The sequence below is a fragment of the Triticum aestivum genome, chromosome 1D (genome assembly GCF_018294505.1).
Source record: "Triticum aestivum cultivar Chinese Spring chromosome 1D, IWGSC CS RefSeq v2.1, whole genome shotgun sequence".
In the NCBI taxonomy this organism is placed as follows: Eukaryota; Viridiplantae; Streptophyta; class Magnoliopsida; order Poales; family Poaceae; genus Triticum; species Triticum aestivum.
Window position 1 is genome coordinate 54,803,505 of NC_057796.1, and position 5,065 is coordinate 54,808,569.

The window sequence follows — 5,065 nt, forward strand, 5'->3', positions numbered from 1 at the left end:
GGCGCGCGGCGATGGAGGCGACATGGGCCGCGGGGGCCGGCCACGGGCCTCGCGGGCTCGGCGGCGGCGCGGCGTATGGCGCCACGTGGCAGCCTCCGACAGGCTGCGGGTGGCGGCGGTTTTCGTCCAGCGCCGGGCGGACACGTCCGGCGCGCGGAGGGAGAGGCTAGGATTTCGGGGATCCGGAAATTTTTGGGGAGGCTCACATATATATAGCTAGAGGGAGCTAGGAGACTCCAAATTGAGCACGGTTTTCGCCCACACGATCGTGATCGAACGACCTAGAGTATGGAAGTGACTTAGAGGGGTTTAGGGCTGTTTGGAGGGGGGTTTTGCTACAACACACAAAAGGACTTTGCGGTTACCCGGTTAACCGTTGGAGTACCAAACGACCTCCAAATGGAACGAAACTTGACCGGTGGTCTACCGGTGGTATACCAAGGCCACTTGGCAAGCCTCGGTTCATTCCGAGAACGTTCAACACCCGCTCACGAAAAGAAAACGAAAAGGGGTGCGCCGGAGGAGGTGGGAGTGCCGGATTGCAAAACGGACAACGGGGAAAATGCTCGGATGCAAGAGACGAACACGTATGCAAATGCAATGCACATGATGACATGATATGAGATGCATGACATGAACAAAATGCAAAACGGAAAACAAAACCCGACCACGAAGGGAATATCATAACACATAGCCGGAAATGGCAAGAGTTGGAGTTACAAATATGGAAAGTTACATCCGGGATGTTACAAGTATAATTGGTAGCTGGTCCCACCGCGGGTCACCTGTTATTTTTCCCAACCCCCCAAAATGTTTGTATTACTTACATAAATTTTACATAAATTTTCATGAAAGTGTATTCAATTTGTTTGAGGTCAATGTTATAGATTAGTTGTTTATCTGATGCGGGGCTTATAAAAGTTACGTATTGACATGGCTCAAGATAAAATTCACAAGTTTGAGAAGAAAAACATACAATTAATTCCATGACAAAAAAGAAGATAAACTCGGTACAATCCAGATTTATTAATACATGTGAATTCAATACAATACCAACATACCAACTTAAGGCAGTGAACAAATCCACCAAAGGAAGTACAAACTATAAACATGCAATAGATTGATACATATTTCTGTTCCACCTCTTAACTTCTTACATACTATTAGAGTCTTCAGTATACGTATCATGTCGTTCTTCTTCTTCATCCATCCACACGAGAGGACTAAAATATATATGTGAATCCTGAATTCACCGCTGAGAATAATTTGGAACCTTGCCTAACAAACTAAAATTTCAGCGTGTCAGGTTTCAGCGGAGCCACACACACAATATATGCAATAACTATAGTTCGTATACCTAGGTTGGCTTGTTTTGTTGTGTGCTGCTTGATACCTTCAGCGGCGGTGTGGAATGCTTGTAGCTTTAGCTGCTGCACCTGCACACATGCAAAATCACAAGAGACAAACATTAGAGAATCCATTGACTATTTGGTCATGGAAGAAAAAGATTAGCTGAAGTCTTTTGGAGAACAGGGATGCTAAAGCTAGTTCAAAAGGTGGGCAGGGAATCGAAACAAGTCCGACGTGGATGATGGGGCATGCATGCATGCACACGACGATCGAGTATGTAGCTCAGTAGCTGCTCTTGCTTGGAGACGTAATAGTAAGCTTGAATGTTTGAGTAGTTGAGTATACTAACCAGTAGAAGATGCCTCTGCCGGCTGTGCAGGTGCGTTATGTGGTGTCACAACTGCACGGCAATATCAATCAATTAGAGAGTAGTATACGGATACGATCAGTTTAACCAGTTGCATGCATGCATGGGATTAAGATGTTAGGAGGCTGGCTATGCTTATCAATGTAACATGAGACAAATTTGGAGAGGCTAGCGATGGTGATAGTATCCAACAGGATGAATACCTTTCTTCCTGGCGTCAGAATTTTTCAGTCCAGGCACATCTTTAGTATGCATCACTGCATAAAAAATAATTGATACGAAATTTAATTGGTTAAAATGGGACTGGGATAGTACTACTCAAATGAGCAATTGAGATCGGCGGCCGGTACTAACCATCGTCAGAAGGCGATGCTGAGCCACCTGGTGGTGCAACATACGTGGCAGTGTCATCTGAATTAGTTTTCAGTAGAGGCACTGCATATATATGGCGTGTCAGAAGATATAAATAGAGCTAGTCTGCATGCACGCAATATACTGTTATGATAAGTGGAGGTTAATTAGCTTACCGCCCTTGGTGGACATGTTGTTTGGACTTGGAGAGGCCTTGATTCTTAACTGGGCGTCTGCAGCAAGTTTGAGCTATTGATGGCCAAACGCTTGGGAAAAGTTCGCCTTTTATAGGCTTATAAGGATTGTGAAATCGTAGAAGTTGCATGTAATTAGGACGATCATGACGTCTCTCGAGGAAAAACTGTATATTCCACTCTATTTGCAGAACTAATTAATTGCGCTGATGTATACATTCTCATCGGTGGCAGTGTCATTGAATCTTTAATTTGACCTAGTTAGATTTGCTAGGATGTGCTCAGTCAAGAAAATTTATATCGCGTATGCAACCAGAAATTACATAGAATAAAACGGATAATTATTTGGAAGTGTATTAACAGTTTTTTCACCTTTCAATAATGCGCCTTATATAATTCAGTTCGGTGACAAACCAAGAGGGAAATGTACTATTTTCCGTCACATGTGGAGGTGATCCTCGTGTCCATAGTTCAGGATGGCAAATGTCCACCATATTTCACCTAAAAAGCAGACACGTTTCCAAACTGAAGAAAAATGTACTACTCCTTCCTTATACGCATGGACAAGAGGGAAAACATATACCATGGTATTGGCTTTTCATAGTTTAACAAAACATAGTAGAAACTGCATGCGGGTTCATTATTTAGGAAAACCATGTATTTCTCATGGTGTGAACATAATATCCTGCCATAAGGGTCTGGTCGTGTGTAATTTCCTTGATCTTGCCATCAAATTAGCACAAGTCTTAATGTAATAGCTCTCTGGCTAGCTAGGTCTTGATATTCTTCATAGACAGCTATTGGTATGCAGATGGTATAGATAACTGTCATGGCGCAATTTTTCTTGATTGGCTAGATGATGTGTACATATATGGTAGATGTTTCCTTGGTCGTTACAGATCAGAGTAAAAATTTAATTTCTCAATACATCAAGTCAAGTCTTTTACGTGTAGAATTTGGACGGTATATGTTCATGATCATTAATTGGTCAGTTAGGGTTTGTCAATGTCGCTATCTTAGCAATGCCCCACAGGATAATTATTGAGTTGTATGAGAGAGAAATGAGAAAAGAGCTTGCCTTCTCTTAGCTAAGAGATGATTTCTCACTAAGAAAGATAAGATAGTTCTATCTGTTGTAAAAGATGGCATTTTTAGCTATATATATTTCTAGTTCAGTTTTAATCATTCCACAATTTTAGGAGCATGAAATATTAACTGCCAGATATAACACAAAGAGATAATTCATTGTACAATATGTTTCTATATCTAAATGACATACATGATGTAAGATGAGACAAGTGGTGACCTACCTAATGCCCCAAGTGTAATTAGTACTTCAAAAACTTTAAATATATATGATTTACTATATGTCTATAAAATATTTATTTAATACAAGTGGCATAATAGATTGAAAATGACATCTTTCTTCAATGCATGATGACATATTGAGGTGCCATGTTTACGCGTTAGTATTAAGGATCACCTACTTTAGTATTGAGTACTCCCTCCGTTTAGGTGTGTAAGTAACTTACGAAAACCAAATAATCCCAAAACACTTAGACACGGAACATTAACTCCCTCCTCGTTTCTTGTTTCGTGACATATCAACCAATAAGAGATGTGGGCCGTGCATGCTTTTAATGACTTGAATCTTTCAAACATGACATGCAGTGGTTAATTCATTGCATGCAATGCTATTAACTAGCAAAAAACATTAAGTTCTCTAACTAGCAAAAAAACATTAAGTTCTCTCATTTTCCCCTCAGCATTTGGTCGCGATGCACAACCTAAGATGACTTATACACCTAGACAGAGGGAGTAAAATAAATTACGAATGATAATAATTTAGGCTTATAGCCGCTGTCCCGTTTGCATCGTGGGTTCTGATCTAGTGGGCTTTCGCCTTTTTGTTTCACCGCTTCCTCCAACATCGGCCCCTTTCTTAAAACACCTGGACTTCCTGCGCATCCACATCATCGACGTCCCCAACAACAAATTGACCGCTCGGCTCCCTACCCTTGCTTCTAGGTTCCAACTCTGTCATTGTCTCCCACCATAGCACACATTGTTGACGGCGCACGCAATACTGGAGCAAAGCAAGAGGTAGCAGGGCTCCAAGAAGAAGGTGATTGCAACTTTGCAACTGCATCGCTGCCTACCTGCCCGAGCGCCTCACCAAAATCACCCTCGGCATCTTCTTCTAGATTGCGCGTATCTAGCTCATAGGCCTCTCCACCAGTTTTACATAGGTCGGTAACCTTTGCACGTTTCCATTCGTGTTTTCTGCTATATGTGTGTCAGGTTGGAGAACTCGTCACATCACCCTCCCCCAAGGTCCACCTTCCATCTCCATTTCTCCTCCTATCCATGGCATGTAATACGTACAAGGGTGTCCTGATCTTTCGAAGAGAAATACATGTTGATTTGGCCGGAGTTGACTTTGAAGATCCGACTAGAATGTGAGACGATGGTGCGCCTATGTAATCACTAAACTAACTCCATAATTTTTATTGACCAGGCCGGAGCACGATCAACATCACCATGAAGGTCTAATTTCTTGAAGCAATCGAACTATACTATGTAATCTGGATATTGTGAATATAGATAAAGTGGTCTTGGTTTGTGTTAGGCACAAACAAAGTACACACAGTTGCAGTTGTGTTGAGTATTAAATAAACAAATCCGACCTAAACGAACCCCTGTGACAATATTTATGGTGGGGCAGGGAAAATTTGGCTAGTCCGAAGAGCGGCCCGAATCCAACCCGAGGTAGGGTTTCTTCATGAATAAGGACTCTAGAAAC

At 42.0% G+C, this 5,065-nt stretch overlaps 1 long non-coding RNA gene across 1 annotated transcript; it reads right to left on the reverse strand.

Moving 5' to 3' along the window:
* Positions 1–1,007: 1,007 nt before the first annotated feature.
* On the reverse strand, positions 1,008–2,328 carry LOC123165064 (uncharacterized). The gene is made up of 6 exons (XR_006482750.1): positions 2,245–2,328; positions 2,072–2,152; positions 1,921–1,974; positions 1,700–1,750; positions 1,358–1,436; positions 1,008–1,286 (listed from the first exon to the last, which is right to left on the reverse strand). It is a non-coding gene; the product is annotated as an uncharacterized lncRNA (long non-coding RNA).
* Between the last annotated feature and the right edge of the window lie 2,737 nt (positions 2,329–5,065).